At 40.1% G+C, this 23,711-nt stretch overlaps 1 pseudogene; it reads right to left on the bottom strand.

Moving 5' to 3' along the window:
• Positions 1-1,150: 1,150 nt before the first annotated feature.
• On the bottom strand, positions 1,151-1,928 carry LOC147444079 (uncharacterized; annotated as a pseudogene).
• Between the last annotated feature and the right edge of the window lie 21,783 nt (positions 1,929-23,711).

Raw genomic sequence — 23,711 nt, 5'->3', positions numbered from 1 at the left:
CATAAACTTGCCCAAGTAGGGAGAAATCACTTCATTCATATGCATTAAGCAATCCAAAACTCATCCTCTTATAGGCAAAACAACCCTAAGGAGTGATAAAGGTAGTCTTCAATTGATCTTCCTTTGCTATAGGAACCTCAAAGTAGTTAAAAAATCCATCCACAATTGAGTAGTTCTCATGACCTACAACTTGGATAATCTCAATCCTAGAAGGGTAATGGATAATGGTTTCTTTTTGCAGCAGCATTCAAAGGTTTGAATCAACACACACCCTAAATTTTCCATTATTATTGGGCACAATAACTATGGGGATACCTACTTGGACTCCTTGACAAGAAAGATAAAATATGTTGCTAAAAGCTTTGTTACCTCTTCATGAAGTGCCTTTTCATGAATCACCCCCAATCTTCTAAGCTTTTGTACATTTGGCTTGGCACCTTCTTTCAATTTGATTTTATGCTCGATCCCTTTTGCCCCTTGTAGCTCCAAATTTCTAGTAGCAAATAGATTTGGAAAACCTTCAAACATAACTTCATACTCTCTCTTCTCTTGTTTTGTCAAGTCTTCTCCCAACATGCTTCTTACAATCGCTTTAGGAATTCTCCAAGTGGTTTTGGTACCTATTCCACTTCCTTGACCTTCACATCATGCAAGGATGGTTCCTTTTCAACACTTATCCCAATCACATAAAGACATAGCTACACCAAATTGTCTATGTAGATTCAACAGTTTGTGTGTCACGAGCCATTTTCATACTAACATTATGTATTCCTGCCCTAGTTGAGCCCCACACGCCTTTTGTGTCCCATTGTTGTGATAATGCCGACCAAAGGAGCCATTCTGTGGTGCACAGGGGCACAAAATGTCTCCTTCAATTGGCATTATCATAGCAGTGGGGCACAAAAGGCTTGTGGACATCAATATTTGCACCACATGACCCCTTATTGCTACTTGTCCGGCTAACACGATCCCCTAAGCAGATTGATTAGAGAAATTGACCCAAGTAACCACATTCAAATACATAACCAACACAGGCTTACAATTCCAAACAATACATTGAAATTGCCAAACATAGATATGATAATTTCATTGTCAAACAATTACATGATAAAGCTAGCAAAGATGCCACTTGAGAAGTTACAAGTATTTCCTATCTAGCTTTTACGAAAGCAATCATCACCAAATGCAAAGTGATAAGGACATAGCATGGGCCATTGCCAAAATGGTGTCTTGAAAGTGTGATACAATGATATCCTCGCTCTTGCTGCAATGCACCTAGTGTCACTGCTTCCCTCTTGGTCACACTGTCTAAGTACTCGTCTATAATCTCTTTCACGAGCCAAGAAAATGGGGCCTTAGGGATTATAAGATCTGTACTTCTTTGGTACTTACGGATTTTACGCAATGCACATGTCCCAGGTCTCTAGCAATGCTTCTTCTTGAGAGATGGTGGTGGTGGTGGAAGCTTAGCAGTATGAGCCCAGGGGGCATTATTGTTGTTGTACTTCTTGCACCTCTCATCACATTGGTTGGCGTCCTCTACAGTTTATGGAGGATTTTTCCTCTTTTTCACCATCTTCCCTTTTGGTGCATGACTACTTCCACATGTTACTTTAGCTGAGGGTTGTTTCTTTGGACTCTTCTGGGGTAGCTTCTTGGGGCTCAGTTGGGTGGCCTTCTTGGCCCTTTCCTTCTCTCCGCTCTCTTTTATTATTCTTCTTCTCCCTTGCAAAGAGGATTGCCTCTTCCACCCTTTCCTTCCATTGTTCTTCTTCCTTCCTCCTCTCTTCTTGCTGGAACATCTCATAGACTTCTTGAATCATGCTATTACAAACCTTCTCTATGATCTTGACCACCTGCTCATTCGTGAGTAGTTGTGAATCTTTGTTAGGCCTCTGCTCCCGATGTCTCTTGTACTTTGTACTCATCTCTGTGTTTAAGACCTCAACAATCTTTGGGTATCATCGCTCTTGGAGTGCCTCGTGAGTCCTCTTTGCCTCTACAATCAGATACTTCTATTCCTCTTCATAAAACTCTTCCTCCTTTAACCTCTGGGTATCTTGTTGATTCCAATCATAGTTTTTTTGCTCTTGGAGCTCGCTCTCATCCTCTAAGCACTCTGCCTCTTTGTTCAGTTGTTGTAGTTACTCAATGTTGGGTATCACTGACCTCTGAGTATGTGGGAGTGGATCGAGAAAATCAAAGGACTGCTCAATTGTGGTATTGGCCAAGTTCTCGATGACAATTTTGGTTTCTTGATTGGTTGTTTCCTGGTTGTTGGCTTCTTGGTTGTTTTCTAGTTGTTGGTTTCCATGGTGGGAGGTGAGAGTGGGGAGGAGACGAGAGACGAGAGAGAGAGAGAGAGAGAGAGAGAGAGAGAGAGAGAGAGAGAGAGAGAGAGAGAGAGAGAGAGAGAGAGAGAGAGAGAGAGAGAGAGAGAGAGAGAGAGAGAGAGAGAGAGAACTCACAAACTTATATAAGACTTTAAAAACTCACTTTGATATTTATAGGACCCATATTTTAAAAAAACTACAATTTATCATTAATATGCTCCGACAAGTGGAAATGACAAACTTTACTGTGTGAGAAGCCACATGTGCCCTAATATTCATCGATTTATTCGCCATGTCGATGCTCTCTCGCATGCATCCAACCCATGGTATCCTTGAATTGTTTTGGACACTCACCACTTTCCTAATATGATGCCTAAGAGACAAGTTGGATGTTGCCCTTTTCTTCCTACTAGTTAGTGCATGGTAGAACCAATTGAACGTCTTGTGAAATGCGTTGCTGTGGATGTTGCCACCACCATGTTGAGTGCTCTTAAAATTGGTAGCCTTTGCCTAATAGTGTGATCTTTACATCCTTTGATTGATCCATAGCACAAGGGATCCATACTCATTGAGGAATTATGAACCATGGGTGAACAAGCTATGCATGTAATGTGTGATGTGGGTTTCACCCCATGTGTTGACCATTATCTCTATGAATTTATTAATAGACACCTTGAATGATTGTATCTCATCGTTACTAAGGTGTGACTGCTCAAGCAGCCTCACCATCTCATCGCATGCTTCCCACGCACGCGCTCTCTTTAGGCCTAGTGTTGCCTCATTGCTAAGGTAGGTTCTTATGTCACACACCTGCTTCCATATCTGAAAAGGAGTATGGCTTTGAGCCTCACAATAGCTTGAAAGCAAGTGTCTTGCCTTTGCATCACCCATACAAATCTTATCAGAGTTATCTTGTGTGGTTGTCGGGCTCTTTTGGTCCTTTGAGAGGGTTATTGCATCAAAGTGAAGCCATCGATGACAAGGTCCCTTCAAGTCTGACCGCGACTATGGCTCCATGTTCCATGCATATTTTATGTGGAGCATTAGCAATGTGTCCAAAATTCTAAGTTGGGCCTATAAGTCTCAAATGCAAGGAGCACACATGTACTTGGCTAAGGGGAATTGAAATAATGGGATTCCGATCTGGATCCTCCCTTGCACAAGATGGTGTCTCGCTTTGGTTGCAAGTCATGATGCCATTGAACCACATGTGTCCCCCCCACTTGCCTTTTGATTCTCGTTTGACCTCCTTGCTTACAGACTTTTGATCTTTTAACCATATGCCCTTCCCCAATACATCCCTAGGCATCTTTGCAAGTAGCATAAAATGCATGGAAATAAAGTATGTGCACCGCCCTTAGTGTCCAACATGCATTTTAGGGTCTTCAAGTCGCCACCAAGGTGCCACTCTATTTTAAAGTCACCAATGCCAGGGACATTGAGGAGTTCACCATTGCATTGTTAATCTATTGCCTCTTGAATACCTGAACGATTGAAATACCACCTCAAACTGGCATGGTCCTCGTGTAGGAGTGTCCATGCCGCTTACCACCATATGTTCTTCTCTGATTGCACCCATTCAAAATCTTGCCCTTGCCGCTCCCTACCAAGCGCCTTGGCCGCCTCTTCACATTCTAACCCTTTTCCCACCAATGCCGTTCTCATGAGTGTAAGGCTTGTGTGCTCCACCCTCTGGTCTTGGACAACCTGACATTCATCTAATTCTAACACAAATATAGCTTTGCCACATGTTTCCTCTAATTGTAACACAAACATAACTTTTCCACATGTTTTCTCTATTGTGATATCGTAATATTGGATCATAGCTCATTGTTTTGCTTCTACTTCAATCTAAACATTGTTGAATGTGTTGTAAACAAAACTCTTTGAGGACATTGGCATGTTGCCATCCACCCACTTTTACCCACCTAGCAGGGTTGAAACGTCATTTTTTGTAGTTTTTCTTTCCATAGCCATGTTGTATGGGGTTGGTAACATTGATCAATGCCCTGTTATGAATGTATATAATTCTCTATACCCCTTATCATTGATCTTGACTGAATCACACACTATAAGCATGTCGCAAGGGGGAATAATATTCTAAAAGTCCTTCAACAATAGTGAAGGGATTGTCGCAATGTAGCATGTGCCAGATTAGATATCATATTTAGAATATCTTTCTCATAAACCACTTGTGAAGTATGGACATTTTGACCGACTCCTCGGTACTGTTGTAACCTAAAATTGCTTCCACACATTCTCTGCAAAAATCAAATAGAAACGGAATCAATTACTAAATTCTACAAGAAAATTACACTCATACAACCTGCAACTACCTTGTTTGGTACACACGTCTCTGATGAGCGCCTCCAAGTTTAGCAAGAAGCCCCATAGCCCTGTACTTTTGTCGTCTCTTTTTGAATCCCATAGGAAGGTGAGTAAAGTGTTCAACGCACTGTCTGAGATTTCAAGTTGAATGCCAAAGACGCATGTAATTTTCTACAACCCGATCAATGCTTTCTTTATCGTTGTCAAGCTTCACCTTTTTCTCTGCAAGTTTCTTCCTTAATTTTTCTATTTGCACAATGAATTGATCCTTGCCATCAAGATTGATGCCCGAAATTGTTCCTTTTCAGCTAAGCTTGCAACTTGCACCATGTGTAGATTTTTTTATTTGATTACATGTTGAGAGCTCTTGCAAGTACAAAGTGTAAAGCCTCTAGCAATAGTATAACATTCCATGGTAGTCGTCACCCAAAAAGCATAAGAGTTGTTTGATTTTGCGGAATGGTGGAGATGCACCTGTCTAAGGATCAAGAGGGTAAATCCACCATCCATCCAAAGGTCAATGGATTTCCTCCCTTGCAATCATTGCATGTCCATTGGAATAGACTCATTGTCTCGATTGCTTCACAAGGTTGAATACTCCTGCTCCAAATCAACACGTAATGTAAACTTTGATAGCATGTTGGTGATGTCTGGCATAGAAATTTTAGATAGAGATGGAGATGGAGATGAAGATGGGAGTGGAGATCAAGATGGAGGTGCAAGTGTAGCTAATGATGGAGATAGAAATGGAAATAGAGATGGAGGTGCAAGTGGAGGTGGAGGTGGAGTTGGAGCTAGAGCTAGAAGTGGAGTTGGAGTTGAAGTTGGAGGTGGAGGTGGAGATTCCAATGAAGATGGAGATGGAGCTTGCAAGGATGTGTAGGTCTGCACCAATGCACAATATAGAGAGAAAGAGCTATTGTGAGCTACTACATGAGAGAGAGTGAGAGTGAGGGAGGTAGAGGAGCTTTAGATCTGCAATCTATGCTTCTAGGGAGGGAAAAATAAGTCTAAATCCAAGCATAACTCTCCAAACTCATTTTAGAGAGAGGGTGTAGAGAGATAAATACATTTACAAAACCTCCAAAAGGGGGGAGGGAAAAGTGACAAAAATTTTCAAATTCAAAAGTGGGGCATTGGTATGTGGGGCTGCACTAACACCCAAAAGGCTAAGAGGATCTGGTGACTAGATGTTGGACGGAAGCGACTCACACACCCATGAAGTGCATACAAACACTACCTAGATTAACATAATGTCAATCGAGGACACAGATGACATGATAGGCACACAGAGGAAATCTCTTTATCTTGTCAGGCTGAGACCATCCTACACATACAACACTCTAGAAGGCCAACTAAACCACAATCAAGAACCTCACTGCTCTCACCTACACCACTTAGACACATACACACATACGGAAGGTAACTTACTTAATCATGCCAGATTTGTACGAAACTTAAGGAACACCATCCCCTCACTAGGATACACCTGTCCCTAAGCTTCTACACTAAAAACCCTCACTCTAAACCCATCTGCGGAAAACGCGTAGGATGACATAGAAGAATTTTGAAAGTGCCCGAAACTGAAATTTATGAGTACCAATGCGTAGCTTATGTCGCCACGATTCTATAGACTACTAGCACACAGAAAATAGACATCGTTTGATACACTTACGGCCACAAATAGCTCGTAGATGCGTCGACGTGTGCGCTTTGTCTCGCGTGGAATGCTTGGCATTGTCGCGTAGCTCTCCTCGAGCCTACAACAATGGTGCAGTCGGATCTCCAATGTGTTGAGCGAGCCGGGCATAGCAAGAGGATGAAGCTCACACTCACTCTCTTTCTCTCTCACACACAGTAGACAACAGCGCTCAAGTTTTGATTATGATTAAAGTCTTCTTTACAAAATGACCTAGGTACCTTATATACTAAGGCTACCTTAGGTTTAACCAAAAATGGGGTTGAAAGGGTCAAATGGCTTTGTATTTACAATCTGGAAGTGCCATTGCACCCCGGCTTCTGAAACTAGAATAACTACTCATTACAAATGACGTTTATAGCTATAATCCGCAGCATTTCATAACTCGCAAAAGATAAGACTTTGGTACGAAACTTGAGTTATGTTGTTTTGTTGACCCAACGGTCAACATTCCCCCCTTCCGCGTTCATGTCGTCCCCGACATGACCTGATTGTCGATGGCGATGTGGTCTTTGCTGTCGTTTTGTTAATGTAAAGAAAGTATAGACTATAGCCTTTGCAGTAGCTTGTCTTGTTCGTCCAATTCGATGTAGACAGTCTTCACATGATTCAGGAAAATCATATTTGATGACGAACTTTATGTCTTTCACATCCACGCTCCGAGCTGTAGCATCTGTGTCTGTCATTATAGGTCCACTGCCAGATCTTAATTCAAAAAGAACCCAATGTCATTTAACTTGACTCTTATCATCATGGATAGAGAAAGCTCCATCCATCCCTTGCTCAAATCTGTCAGTTCAAGTATTTGTGATTCTCAGAAACAAATTCTACAATCTGTAGAATTGAGTGATTGGCTTTCTGATCTTGTGAGCCAATGACAACTTTGTAAGGATTTTGTAGAAATTGTATGGTTAAACCCTTAACTTCTTTAGGCCAAGTTGCACTCCAATGCAAAGTCTGTCTATCAGGCCGAATCCAGGACTTAATTATTCTAATTTGAGGTTCAAAACCCTGTCGAGCATTCGATGCACATTATCAAGGACAAGCTTTTGAGATCCTTTGATTACCCTTATGTCTGCTCTTCTTCATTGGGGACTTCTTTGTTCCTGTGCAATCATGTTGTTAGTGTTGTCTGCAGTTTTGTCATTGTAAGCCATTCTTCGACTCGCCATTGAGGAGAAGTATGCTTTGATCAGAAATTGGTGCTCCAATTCATTTGTCAATTGATTTGAGTAGCATTTCCTTATTGTTGATGTAGAAGGAATATGTACAAGAGGATGGTGATAGGTGTCTTTAGATTAGGGTCTAAAACCTGGATGACCAAATGGAAAAAACCCAGTGGGAAAAAAATTCCTTTGGTATACGCTCTTATTGGAGTTGAGCAGTTGAACGTGAAGTACAGGTTCATGAAAGGTGAGTGCTTGGGTGAAACATGGAAAGAGTGCCTCATGAAAGTGCCAATTATGGGACACTCTATATGCATATGAGAAATTTGTCAACAAAAGCATGCAGTGTGAAAGAAGGAGATGATGGGTGTTTCGAGGAATAAATGTAGCACATGTGACATCAAAAGATGTCTCAATAGCTTCCACCTTTCCAAGAAGGGTTTTCGATGTAGAAGTTTCTCCACTCGTATCTCACTGTGCTCAGTACGTGAGTGTCTTTTGGACCTTCTCCTTCACTTCACTAGACTTAAGTATTTAGACTTCAACTCTTTCTCACCTATACCAACATGAGCGACACAACGTAATTATGCTCAACTCTTCCAGCTTGAGCAGTACCTAGAATAGCTAAGATGCTTAGACCACAGAGAATATTACTTGAAGCTTTGGGACTAACACCTCACTCATTTTGTGGCTTAGCTACTCGACTGTGACTTTTATGACTTGTCAGTTGCATGTTGACACTGATTTGTGACAAGTTCTTTGGCTGTTGTAGTGGCTGCTGAGACATACTTCGTGAAGTTTCATCGTTTTTCTGTACCTTCTTCTCTTTGTAGTGCTCAGGTCTCTCGTCAGTCTTTTCTTCATGTGGATTATGGATTTTTTTATTTGTTTCTTAATAATAAACAAAGAAAATCTTAAAACAACTCAACAAAAGAAAAATCATTCAAATAGAAATCTAAATGCTATGTACACTATACACATGTCCCTAGGGGCTCATATATGGATTTTGTCCCCATACTCCTCTGTAACACTACTATGAGGGCATATACTCTAAATTTCGTCAAAACATTATCACAATAAAACGCAAAAATTCAATGCATCTCAAAAATCATTGCCCTCTAATAGTCATAATGTTAGGTCCGCATTCAGAATGCCTCCCCCCTTCCTATTTGGAGTCATCATTTACGACAGGGTATCGCAAAGGGTATGTGTTGTGCTTGGGCAATTAAAAGTTGTGCCTATGCAGGCCTTGTAATGTAGCCCTATTATGTATACACAGTCAATGCATGGAAAAGATTTATGTTGTGCAAGATGTGGGTATAAGCAATTTGCTTATTGGCATTTGTTGGTGAGGCTTCCTATTCTAAGCAATGTAATGGTCTTTGAAGCTCCTGTATCGTTGCTTGATTGAAGCGACTTGCTCTCTTCTAACTGTACTGTAATCGTAGGAAGAATTGTAAGAATTCAAGCGATGATGCACTGACAGCAGTTTTGTTGTTCTTCTTCGGGACCTATTTCTTTGCGATTATTGGCTGTTTTGTTGCTGGCTCTCGTTTGGGAACCCATACTTGGCCGTGCTTCGTTTGTGTTTGAAGAGACTTCTTTGGGATCCACCTTTTTGTTATGTGAGTCGATAGTGGTCTTTGCTTCAACCCTTGTACGCTTGGTTGGGGACGGGATTTAGGCTTTTAAAGTTGATACTGTGGTTGTTTTGGAATCCAAATGAATTCCTGACTTTTTCGTTCTTGAATCAACTTCGTTGGGGCCCAAACCTGAGTTGTGAAAGCTTGCAATTTAGTGATATTCTTACCCATTCGTGCATGCTTTCCTTGTTTTTGTTTTGGTGTTGGATCTTGTGATTTGTCATTAGAGATCTTTGTCTTCTTGATCCATATCTGTTTTTGGCCGATCTGGCTTTTTGGTATCCAGATTTGTCGAGCTTTTTGGATTTGACTTGTTGTCCTGTTCTTTTGACCTGTCATGGTTGTTGTTGAAGGGGTTGGTGATAGTGATGGCCTGAGTTGATGATAGGGGATGTCGTAAGATTCATCACTATTGCTACTATCCTCAGCAAGGTTGAATTCTTGTACTTTCCCTTGATTTTTTGGCTGGTAGTGGAGAGTTACTGTCTGTTTGCTCGTGGGTGGTAATTTCTTGGAGGACTTTTCTAGCCCATTGATTAGAGAATTGTTAGCTCGTTGCTCTGGTCGTATTCCTCCTAGCTGAGTCTTTGCATCCTTATTAGGAGCCGTGTATGAGGATTCTTGTGGTGGCTGTGTCTTCACCGAGGACTTTGGAATCCACTTTTGATGCACTTTATTCGTGTAGCGATGACATTGATTCCTGGGTCGTTGATCTTCTTGAAGCTCGAAGTGTTCTACAGAGTCATAGAACTCGTCGTCTTCTTCATCTTTTGATTCTCCACATTTATTTGTTTGCTCCTTATTTCAAGAGCTTGTTTATGTCTAGATCTCTTCGTTTTCATGGATTACACTCACTACAAAATAAGGAACGACATCATAGCCATTTTCATCACAAAACTTTGTTGTGGGAGCATCCTCCACGGCGCACACGTCCAGAGTAGCCAAGATGTGTTCCCATCCAAAAGGCTTTAACTCTTCTTCAGGAAATGGTTCTGGGATATAGTCCCTATCCTCTATAACTCGCTCTAGGATACATTCCTCACGTTTCAAGCTACCACATTGTGAAGCTCCACACATCCATAGTTCTTTAGGCTTACCTAACCAAGCTGGAAGTTCGGATCCTGCTACTGTGGCGGAATCAAACTCCTCTACCAGTGTTCTCGTCACATCCCTATAGCTATGGTCCCTCAAGTTTATCTTTGTTATGGTTTCCATATGTCTCATGTATATATGGTCATAACCCCAATCTTGAACCATTTTCAATTGTCGCATGAATGGTCTTCCCAGAATGATGTCATAGTTTTTCTTCTTGCCAAAGTCAACAATAGCAAAAGTGTGTTCATATTCAATGCCACAAGAAGTAACAAGTACTTTTTCTAGGAGTCCTAGGGGCTTTTCTTTGTGTCTGTCTGTAAGCTACAGGGTCATTCGTGTGGATATCAAGGCAGGTTTTCCCCATTTTTTCCAAACTTCTTTGGTTGCAATGGCCACGCTAGCTCCACTGTCACGGATTGCCATGGTTTTTACACCATTGAATTCCATAGGAAGGGTGGTGTTTCCATCTTCTCCCTTGTAATACTCGCCTACCTTGTTTAATGGCACTGGCCTAGTATTTAGTTGAGGCATTTCAAGCTCTTTGATGCCTTCCTCGATTTGAGTCATTTGGGTTTTTACACCAAATTTCTCTAGACATTTACCCACATTAGCCCACATGTTTGGTCTTATTCTGAGCAACTCGGCTAACATTATCGTACACGTGACTGGGGTAGATAGAATATCTACTAGCCCCTTTGAATCGATGGCCTTGTTGGGTGGCTCTCTTCTTGGAATTCCTATAGGAATTCTCATGTTTGGTGGAGGCATTTCTGGTCCTTCATTGACTAAATATCCACCTCTTTCTAGTACAGTCTGTGGATTTGTGCTTTCTACAACTCTGTATTCTCGTCCATACTTGTCGACAACTATAGATCTCCATTGACAGTAGACTCCGTATGTGTAGACATATAAGAGCTTGTAATCCGTTATCTCTTCTAGTTATGGATCTGAGCACCTATAAAGATTGACCTCATTGTCGTCAATGTATCTATATAGTCCTTCACTCTCATGACCAATCATCCAAACTCTCTCAACAAGATGGATCTTTATCAATTGCAAGTTTGGAAGATCCATTGAGGGAGGATGTTCCTCTATCGTCGGGATCTCCAAGCTTGTGTAAGCTGCGTTTGAATCTAGGGTAGACATGATTTCTGGGCTTAAGAGCTTTTGCTTGGTCCAAGTAGACTTAGTCCACTATGTTTAAGTGCTTTGGTTAGGGAAAAGTTGAAACTATGTCCAAAACCGCAACCGTTTTGTCACAATTCTCGCAAATTGTCGGTTTTAGACACCCCTAACTTGCAAATGAATTTTGAGGTCTCAAACGACGTTTTTTTTCAAAGTTGAACGCTTTGAGGCTATGTTTTGATATAAAAACTTTTTCGATCCGATACCGTTTGTGAAAGTTATGGCCAAAACAGTGAAATGCAGTTTAGACTGGTCAAAATGAGTCCAAATTCAATTTTAAAAGAAGATTTGGGATCTTTGTGACACTGTGAACACTTCTGTATGGTCAAAATTACAGTTGGACCCTAAAACTGGCCTAGAGACATCCTACGCGTAGGATGTCTATATGCTCAGAATTTAACAAAATTTGGTCCAGAGACTCCCCTTAAGTCCAGCAACACAATGGTATGCTCAGATTTTCATTTGGACCTAAAAATGGCCTTGAGACATCCTACGCGTAGGATGTCTTTTTGCTCAGAATGACTTGAAATTTTCACCCCAGCTTCTCCTTGATGTGCTGATCACAGTGGTATGCTCATAGGTTGGTTTGGAGTCCTAAATCAAGCTAGAGACATCCTACGCGTAGGATGTCTAACTACTCAGATTTTGTCCAAACTTGATCCCAAGATTCTCCTAGTGCTCAGCAACACAATGGTATGCTTGGAATTGAATTTGGATGCCAATAGGTCAAGATTTGGGCTGCATAAGCTTCTAGTGCACTCCAAGAGTAGGATGTCTGACAATTCTTATCTTTGCTTGGTAAATAGGCCAAACAAGGTCCAAATTCACTTTTGAAAAAAGTTCTAGAATCCTTGAGACACTGGGAACCACCCTATATGGCCAAAGTAGAATTTTGACCACTTTATGACCCTAGAGACATCCTACGCGTAGGATGTCTTTTTGCTCTGTTTCAGCTCAGACTTGCACTGTAGCTTCCCCTTGATGTGCTAAGCTCACAACTATTTTTACTTTTTGATTCTGACACCTATAGGTTGGTCAAATGATCAAGAATCTGTTCCAAAAGCCTGATGTCCGTTCTGATGAATTCCCAAGTCAAAACAACTCCAAATTGGACCAAATTTGCCTAGGAGGCTTGCCTAAGGCTATATGACAGCATGGTATGGTCACAGTAGAATTTTGGTTTCAGAATTATGAAGTAGACATGCTATGCGTAGGATGTCTTTTTGGCCTGTTTGACCCCAGACTTGTCCCATAGCTTCCCCTTGATGTCAGTAACCCAGTGGTATGCTTAGATTTTGGTTTGGAGTTCAAAAGTCCCAAATTTTAGCTGTTCTTGCCTTTTGTATTTCCAAAAACGCTAAAGTCTGTTCAATCTTTACTTTCACTGACCCAAATGAGATGAAATTTATCACATGCACTCAATACAACATTTAGAACATGCCTATGGAGTCATCCTATGGTTTGGTCTCAAAATTAGTCCTTGGACACAATTTGGGTAGGATGTCTGGCAATCCTCGTCTTTTGGCTTTGATCTGTCAAAATTTGGTCAAATTTCCACTTTCCAGGTGAAAATAGGGTAAAACCTACCTTTTAAACACACTAGTAACCTCAGATTTTCAAAATTTCCACCAGATCACCCTGTAGTCATCCTACGCATAGGTCTACTGCTGATTTTTTGAGACTGAAGTGTCCCTGATGCTTCTTTATGCTCTTAGCAAGTGCAAGTATGCTTCACAATTGCAAAAACATGCAAAAATCACTCAATTTAAGCCTTTTTTGAAATTTTACGTTCTCTGACTCTTCCTTGTATCTTTTGGTCAACAAAAATAGGGAAAAACACCCAAGTCAATATGTCACTAGGGTAAAACTTACCCTCTGAACACACTGGTAACCTCAGTTTTCCCAAATTCCCTGCCAAAAGTGCCCTGGAGACGTCCTACGCGTAGGATGTCTACTGATGAAATTTTTGACAGAATTAATCCACAAGCATCCCCAAGTCTTGAGCACTACTTTTCAAGCATTCCTACCAGTTTTTATGCAAAATTGTGCTCAGAATCTTAAGTTTCTTGTTTTCACATTTTTGACACTCCGTCTTTGGTCTTTTGGGTGTTAAGAGTTGGTCAAAACTCTAGTTTCAATGTATACTTAAGGTAAACCCCCCCTTCTGAACACACTGGTGCAATCAGAATTTTCAAATTTGGTCTCAAGAACCCCCTTGAGACATCCTACGCGTAGGATGTCTATGTTTACAGAATTGCAAGTTTTCTTCATAGAACCCTTGCAAATGCTCTTTTATATGCACAACATCAGTCAGTCATACAAAAATATCCACAAAAGCTTGTTTAATGCATTTTTACCCTCAAAAGCACACTTTTTCGTGATTTCAAATGCAATCAAGCACTTTAGCAAATAATTCAATGCTGAATAGCTCTAGATCAGAATCGGATCACTTACCTAAAGCTACTCCTACAAATCATATGGGGTTTTGCATCTATGAGTAGAAAAACGCTTCACTGCCACACACGGACTAGTAAACGCTTTTATCACCTCACAAATCACTTGACCACCAACAACAAATCTAATCCACAGATCCTAACTAAACCTATCTAGTCGCAGATCCTCGGCAAGACACACGCTTCCTGGCTATCCACTTGATCGAGGAATATCCTCTTCTGGATCCACTTAAGAAAAACACTTTCTTTAGCCGAAACTAAATCAAGCAACCATCACACGAGTGTTAGTAGGAAACCTACTTAGGTCCTTGTGTCCCCGGCAACGGCGCCAATGTTGGATGGAAGCGACTCACACACCCATGAAGTGCATGCAAACACTACCTAGATCAACATAATGTCAATCGAGGACACAGATGACACGATAGGCACACGGAGGAAATCTCTTTAGCTTGTTAGGATGAGACCATCCTACACATACAACACTCTAGAAGGCCAACTAAACCACAATCAAGAACCTCACTGCTCTGAACTACACCACTTAGCCACATACACACATACGGAAGGTAACTCACTTAATCATGCTAGATTCGTACGAAACTTAAGGAACACCATCCCCTCACTAGGATACACCTATCCCTAAGCTTCTACACTCAAAACCCTCACTCTAAACCCATCTGCGGAAAACGCGTAGGATGACAGAGCAGAATTTTGAAAGTGCCAGAAACTGAAATTTATGAGTATCAATGCGTAGCTTATGTCGCCACGATTCTATAGACTACTAGCACGCAGAAACCAAACATCGTTTGATACACTTACGGCCACAAATAGCTCATAGATGCGTCGGCGTGTGCGCTTTGTCTCGCGTGGAATGCTTGGCGTTGTCGCGTAGCTCTACTCAAGCCTACAACAATGGTGCAGTCGGATCTCCAATGTGTTGAGCGAGCCGGGCGTAGCAAGAGGATGAAGCTCACACTCACTCTCTTTCTCTCTCACACACAGTAGACGGCAGCGCTCAAGTTTTGATTATGATTAAAGTCTTCTTTACAAAATGACCTAGGTACCTTATATACTAAGGCTACCTTAGGTTTAACCAAAATGGGGTTGAAAGGGTCAAATGGCTTTGTATTTACAATCTGGAAGTGCCATTGCACCCCAGATTCTGAAACTAGAATAACTACTCATTACAAATGACATTTATAGCCATAATCCGCAGCATTTCATAACTCGCAAAAGATAAGACTTTGGTACGAAAATTGAGTTATGTTGTGTTGTTCACCCAGCGGTCAACATTAGATAAAATTGAGACATATTTTTTTATAGAAAAAATGCAAACATGTATTTGCATGCCTATGCCATTAGCTTGGTCAAACCTTCATTAGCATTTGAAGAACTTCACTAAGCGTCCAATTTAAACGCCACAAGAAGACCACAAAAAAAGTCCTAATGGCTCAACATAAGCACCCAAAGCCCTTTGAAGTGTTGTAAAAACTCTTAAAAGCTGGCTTGAACATCTTGCTGCAAATCCCTCAACTTAGTAGTTTCTTCTATGGCCATCAGTCTTGCTCCAAACCTTTCAAAACGTTCATGCTTCCCTTGCTCCCATGTTTGCAAGATTCTCCTTTTAGTGCAAGAATCCTTCTTCCTTGTAAGCATTGGCCAACTATATCTTATCCATTTGAAGTTGATTCTTCTTCAATTAAATACTTTCACAAGAGTTGAAGTATTGTGCTTCAACCACACCACCACTTTATCCTCAAGGAAACTAAAGCTTCACAACAAAACCACTTCACTTGGGTGCACAATCAGCAAATTTTTCCTCCCCATTAGGATCGCCAAAAGATGATGGAGAAAAAGACACCATACACACACCCCCACACACACACCTTTTAAAAACAAAAAGAAATAAGTATTAATATAATATGTTAATCAAGAGGTTTGGGATTGTCTCTCCTCACCAAACACTCAACCCTTTAGCACAAAAGACCCTCGACTAGAATCGACTAGCTTCCCTCTGCACCACTATAACATGCACTATGGATAGCTTCAACCAAGGAAGAAAAATATAAACTCCAAATAAAAAGAAAACCTAAAATATATTTTTTTCATGAGAATAATGCATGGCCTCATGGTATTTGATTTCTCTCTATAGGCCCACAAAGGTGCTTCACATACACCCTGATATACACACAGAAAAGGGGCAAACCATGCCCAATTGAAGAGCTATTGAAACCCAAATTTTCTTCAGCAAAGAACTCACAAAAACTTTAGAAAAATACTCTCAATATTTGTGGAAAACTCTGCACTTAAATTCCCACAAATACAACATACATGAGCAAACCCTAGATGTGTAGATGAGCTCACAACGGAAAGTCCTATTCACCATAGTTGCAAAGACCCATGATCTTCATGAAGAAAGTCTCATGTGAAGATCTCAAGCACCTCACTTTCAAGATTTTATAGGAGGAACCCCCCCTCTCTCAAACTCTACCAAGCGCTTGACTAGCATGACATAGTGCTCTACTCCCAAACGCCGACATCCCTCGCAACAGCAATCATGGCTTCTTGTTGCTATATCTTCCTCCTTCAAAACCCAAGCTCACTCATGACCCAAAGCTGATAAAATTTTAGGTTTTCAGATATTTGTTTTAATACTAGGTCATTATTTGAAGTCTAGAAACTTTCATGTACAAACACAACAAAACTATGTACCTCACACAACTGGCATGCATGCATAGAGACAGCTGGCACACACCGCCTTTGCAACTTTGTACAAACATGATTTATGTACATTATTAACACTCAAAAATATCATATAAACTTTTCCAAACACCTTTGGGGTGGCCCGCATCATTTTCCAACGCCCTGTTGGCGTATGTACATATGTGCGATCGTCGACACACAAGGACAGCCATGTACAATGTGTACATGGACCACTACATTCAGACTCAAAACCAAGCCAAAAAGACTTTCAAATGCATGTATATATACTTATATGTACCCATGTCCATGCATACATCTTGTACATTTTGTACATGAAAAAAGTTGTTTATCAATGTGCATCATCATGGTTTTGCTGCTACATTTCAAAACTTACGTTGTGATTTCTTTTGGACTTATATGAATAATGATGTTAAAACTTATGTTGAAAATTATTTGATTTGTCAAAAGATTAAGTCTACCATCATAGATAAAAAGCTAGGTCTATTCTATCCATTGCCTATATTTGATAGACCTTAGAAACATGTTTCCATGGATTTCATTATTTATTGATTTTCCTCTCACAGCACATAAGCATGATATGATTTGGATAGTAATCGATCATTTCAATATATGTTGTCTTAGCTTTTTGACTGCATAAATTCTACACAGGGCTCTCTCTTTTTGTTGTGGTGTAAAATGTTCCATCTCTTGGTAAGACTAGTATATAATATATTGCAAAATTTGGAGCATCAATATGTACGTGGAAAATTTTATTCATGTCTAAAACTTTCAATATTGTAGCAAATGGCAGCTTTCTTAAGCTATTTAGAAGACTCTTCACATTCATCGGTTCACTTAAAGAGAGTGATTAAGCTATACATGGGATTTGAAATGATTGCGTACATATAGATAAATCTAGATTATATCCAATGAAAGCCTAAAATTCTCTTACATTTATCAACCTTGGCATTTCTCCAATGAAAATAAGTTTTTCCATGTCTATAGAAATACCATTTTGGGAAAAAACACATCCAAAAAATTGTCCTATCTAACAATGAATGCATATTTTGTAGGGTTTAAACAAATCCAATACATATTTTTTAGGGTTTAAACAAAATCTATACATGTGGCATTTTTTAAAGGCTTTCTTGAGATGTTCAAAATGGTCTACTTATATGGATGAGTGTTAAGTATGGAGCCTGATTTACCCCTTGTAATTTTTTGTATTAAAAATACACATTTATAAAGCCATCGTGCATGAAGAAAATTACTCCCTGAAAAACCAAAAATTCACGTCCGGTCTCAAAGGGTCTTCTCAAAAGAAAGGTATTGACTTCAATGAAATATTCTCTCCTATTGTAAAAATGAACTCAATTAGGCTTGTCTTAAGCCTTGTGGCTACTCATGATTTAAATCTTGAGCAAATTAATATAAATACGGCATTCCCTCACGATGACTAAGAGGAGAAAATTTACATGTTTCAACCAAAGAGATATGAAGTAAAAGGTAAGGAGAAAATGGTTTGCAGATTAAAGAAGAGCTTGTATGGTTTAAAGCAAGCATCTAGATAGTGGTACTTGAAGTTCGATCGATGGATGTTGGATCAGGGATTCAAAAGACGCGACTCAAATTATGCATCTACACAAAGAGTTTGGAGGATGGGAAGTTCATCATCCTAATGTTGTATGTTGATGACATGTTGATTGCAAGTGCTAACATGTAGGACATCAAAGACCTAAAAGAGGAGTTGTCTAAATCTTTTTCAATGAAATATTTAGATGATGCAAAGAGGATAATTGGTATGAAGATATTAAGGGACAAGAGAAGAAGACAATACAGCTATCTCAAGAGGATTACATCAAGAAGGTACTAGAAAGGTTAGCAATGCAAGATGCAAAATTGATTTCTACACCTTTGGCTAGTCACTTTAAACTAACCAAGGATATGTGTCCAAAGACACAAGAGGAGATAGCCTATATGTCTAAAGTTCCATATGTTGCAGCGATAGGCTCTCTAATGTATGCTATGGTCTGAAAAAGACCAGATATTACACATGCAATGGGAGTAGTAAGTAGGTTCATGGATATTCCAGGTAAAAAGCATTGGCAAGCTGTGAAGTGGATACTTAGGTATCTAAAGGCAACAATCACAAATGCTTTGTATTTTTAAGCACTGACATTTTCATGCCAAGATGAAAAGTAGTCGCAGATTTGGTGTGGAGATCAGTCTCCAAGTGGGAGATTGTTAAGTATAGAGCCTAATTTATCCCTTGTATTTTTTCTATTGAAAATGCACATTTGTAAGGCCCCCATTATGCCCAAGAAGCCATCATGCGTGAAGAAAAATCACTTACCAAAAAACCAAAAATCAGTGGAATATTATGGTCGAACGGCGACTGAATAGTGGTCAAAAAATGGTCGGTAGTCAATGGTCGGTGACCGAATTCAAGGCGGGCGGACTTGTGTTCTCAAGGGCGTCCACACATGGGTGCATTGGAGATTCCAACTTGGACTTGTTGTGTTCACAAGGGTGGCTACACACGGCTGCCTCTCATGAGAGAGGGCAATCCTTTTGGCCTATAAAAGGAGGCCACTTCTACACACAAAATGTATTGTGGTGCATTGTGAAGCTGATGTGATGTGGTGAGAGTGAAGCAAGGTGGGAGCTCTATTAGGGGAATAATCCCTTTGTAACCTACTTCTTGTTTAAAGTAATAAAGCCATTGAGTGGCTACTTTCTCATGGATGTATCCCACATTGGGTAAACCACGTATATCGTGCTCTCTCTCTCTCTATATATATATATACACACACACACACACACACACACACACACACACACACACACACACACACACACACACAGACTTTATAATCCCTCATGTGTGAAAATTATCTCTGTCCATTAAGAAAACTACTCTAATATCTACTTAGCTACGTCCTATTTCCTAACAATAATGAGTTCACATATAGACCATACATGTAAACTATAAGGAAGTTACTTAATATTTCTTAAAAGCATGAGTCATTAGTCTTTGGAATGTGGCATGAACATTGGTTACTCCAAAGGGCACGACCCTATATGCAAATATATCCCATTCTATAGAAAAAATAGTTTTTTTTAATTGTTTGGGTCTATGGTCAGCTAGTCATAGCCCAAAAATCCATGCACAAAATTGTAGGCTTGTATTCCTACAACTCTTTCCAAGACATGATATGTAAAGGAAGAGAATAGTTATTGCTAATGGTGGCTGCACTTACCTTTTTGAGATTGGCACACACTCTCAATTTTCATTTTAAAAAAAACTACCACTATCAAAGGTGCCCAATCTGTGCATTCAATTTGGTACATAAATGCACCTTTTTTAATCTTCTTTATCTCTTCCTAATTTTCTTGGCAAAGATTTCATTGTAGGTGTAGGGCCTTTGCCTACTTGGTTTGGCCTCATCTCTCATTGGTTTGGCCTCATCCTTCTTCCTATGATAAGAATTTTCTCTTCCTTAGAGGACCAATCATTATCAATATATGCTTGTTTTGAGTCAACATTCCTCTAGCTCTGCTCGATCAATTTTCTTAGCATTCTCTTGCCCCTCATAGGGCCTACTTGGCTCATTAAGCTATACGTGTGGGTTTTTCCACTATGATTCTTCTAGTGTCGTAAAAATTATACTTCATATGATGATCACTATCCTTGTCACCAATTATGTGGTCCATACTTCTTTCAAAGTATGTTTCAACTCTAGGTATTTAGATTAATTGTTTGGAAATTGATTCTATTTTTTTCCACATTTCATGCAACATACATTCTTATTCAATTTAGGGCAATCATTTTTGCAATGATTGTTCAATCTACAACTATGACCATTGCCTATGGTTTGGACATTGGTTTCATAATAAGAGGTTGAGATCTTGGATTTGCAATGAAATACATAGTTGCTTCCCTATAGAGATTCATAAAAAACTGGTGCAACCATGGGAGGTGGTCGTTACTTATACCATTCTTCCTCAATTACCATTGTAGAAGAACTAGTTTTCATAAATGTCATAACTAGTACTAAATCTTGCTCATCCACTTATCCCTTGAGATGTATATATTTGATTTACATCGCATTATTTTCTGGTAGTGGTGGTTGTTGATCTAGTACAAGTTGTGGTCTCTCCATGGCCATGAATGGCTTTTACGTTTGAACCATCTTAGGAGGATACTTATATACTCGGGGGATTCACTCTATATACAAAACGGGACGCCATCTGCGAGCTGAAAACTTTTATAAAACCCCTATATACGACTCATATTAAGGAATATGACCCCCCTTTCTACGCTTATACAAAAATCAATGGAGAAAACTATCATACCCCTATCTTACATATAAAATTTAGGTCTCACATGATCTAATTGAGTAAAAATAGTCAAAGAGTGTGTAGCATAGTGACTCGAAACGTACTAAGGAACCACTTATGCTGATAAATAGATGTACCCTCAATGTGTCTTAGTTTGACTTTCAAACTATGTGCCTGCACTCTAGCTACTCGTCTAATTATGACACATCCAAAGCTGGTGTAAATCAACCCTTGACGTGCTCCAAATCAACCCTTTTCTATGACCAGCTTGATGCAAAATTTGATGTGTGACCTGAAAAAAAAACTTTCCCAAAATTCATCCAAGTTCTAGTGCACACCAGTGACAAACAAATAATCAACCTGAGTCAGCCCCCCCCCCCCCCCCCCCCCCCCCCCCCCCCCCCCCCCCCCCCACACACACACACACAAATATGATATCCCCCTCTCTTATTTTTAAGTTTGGGAGATAAACTATTGGGGGCCTACCCTTAGCTTATACACTTATGTAACTTGTAAAAAACCCCCCCTCCCCTGCACTTACGTGGTGCGGTAAGTTTTCCACGATGAATCCCCCGGGCTTATATATAGGTTGCCTCTAAGGTCTCATTGGCAAATATTGAACATTGTCATTATATTTTGGTCGATAATTGGTCTCATGGTTTGTCCATTTACCGTCAATAGTATTCCATTTAGTTGGTCTCGTTTGGTACCATCAGCTGCCTTTATGGTGGTCCTTCTTCTGGACCCCTCACTGATAGCTTTTTTCATATTTCTCATCACCTCATTCATTCGTTTAAGCATATCTTCTATGGCATTTAAAGGATCAATAATTATTGGCCCTACTTGAGCTGGCATAGAAGATGTAGTTCTCTAACTCTGGGTATTTTTATAGTACTCTTTGCATTGAAAATTTCATAATAATGAATATCTAATTCTCCTAAATGATTTTATCATGTTAAACTGATCATCTAATATTGGGAAGTGCCAAGGGAGAAAAAGCTAGAATATTAGTTAAGCTGGCAGACTGGCCACAATAGGGATCCAAAGGAGGGAAAATAGGGATCCAAAGGGGGGGCCATCTGCAAAGGAGCAATGTGCAACAATGGGATTAAAAGACACTAAGGTTCATACCATTAAGACTTCCAAAATGCTAAGGTTCCAAAATTCAGAGGTTGTGTCCAAAGGTCAAACTCTAGGGAAATTGGATGCTTTGTGTGTGTCCCAAAAAGTCTTCTCAAGTCCTACATAGGAGGGGAGGAGCCCAAGAAGTAGGGAATGAGAGCGAAACTCACACACACACACACACACACACACACACACACACACACACACACACACACACACACACACACACACACACACACACACACACACACACACACACAAGCTCCATTTACACAAAGGGAATGAGGGATACACGTCAGTTCCATAGCCCAGATGCCCACAAGGTGTACTCAAATCCTATTGGATGGCCATGGAGGTGGACCAATGAGAATTAAGCTAGAGTAAATCTAGTTTAATTAATTTAAAAACACTTAATAAAATAACTAATAAAACTTAAGCTCTCTAGAAGACTATTAGACAGTCTCCCAAGGGGTCCAATGAGCATTCAGCAACCTAATGGCTTGCCTGATTCCTATTGGCCAGGAGACAAAGGTGTCCAATGAGAATTTAGTTGCATTAATTAATTACCTAAAGCTCTTACAAAAGGGGAAAGGAGGACACATGTCAGAAGGCTATCACTTATGCTGCTTAATTTCCATTGGCTAAGCCAGCGGAGGTCCAATAGGGTGTGAGCATGAGCAAATAGCAAAAGGGGTTGACCAAGAGAGAGAGGGGGATGATTTTTCAAAGGAATCATCACATACACACTCACACAATCTTATGTTTAGAGCAAGAAGACTCTCTCTCTCCTTCTCAAGCTTTAATGGAAAGCTTACCACCTACTCCAAGCTTGTGAGAAGGGAGGCCTACACCAACAACTCTTGGCTTTGTGATGCAAATCCAACCAAGAGCCAAGCTTCAATGCATGCTCATCTCCTCTATCATGCTAATTACTAAGCTAAGCTATGCTAGTATGAGTGATTATGTGAGGAGATGTACATCTTTCTCGTAAGAATACTCCTTCTTCCTCTCAATCTACTCTCATACCCCGTTAGCTCTCAACATCTTCGAGTTGAGGTCTTGGGTTTGAGACCGTGAGGAAATTTATGTTGTGTTTGATAACATTTTTGCTTAGTGCATGAAGTTTCCACTTCATTGCACTGGCTAATATTGAAGAAACACAAAGAACTGTGTTGTAAAATGCCTCTCTTGATGGGAGAAACCATAATACAAAGCCTTTTGGAGGGGGGACCGGATCCATTTAAATCCGGTCCTCAACTGTTGTCAATAGCTTAATTTCTCTCTGTTTTGAAGTATTGTTCATGCTATCTAACTAGGTGTTATAAATTTTGTTGCTCTCTCCACCCAAGCACTCTTGTTATTCTCATTAGGAATCTATTCTAATGAAATGCTCACTATGTTCATGCTATATTCCACTACACACAAGTTACTAGGACATTAAATGTTACATTGGTATCAAAGCACAAGGTTTCTCTTTTCTTGCTCAAGAAGAGAGTTCCTCAAGCTAGCTATAAATTGTTGGTACTATTAATTGCATTTGAGTAAGTAGAATAGGGATTTTTCAGCCTTGCAGTGTTCTTGCCTTCGTGCAAATAACGGGGCATCACCGTTGAGAGCTATGGTCTTAATAGTGGAGTCCTAGG

This window comes from Adiantum capillus-veneris, chromosome 13 (genome assembly GCF_014529385.1).
Source record: "Adiantum capillus-veneris isolate H3 chromosome 13, ASM1452938v2, whole genome shotgun sequence".
NCBI lineage: Eukaryota > Viridiplantae > Streptophyta > Polypodiopsida > Polypodiales > Pteridaceae > Adiantum > Adiantum capillus-veneris.
The sequence above is the reverse complement of the archived record's forward strand: the minus strand, read 5'-3'. Positions and strand labels throughout refer to the sequence as shown.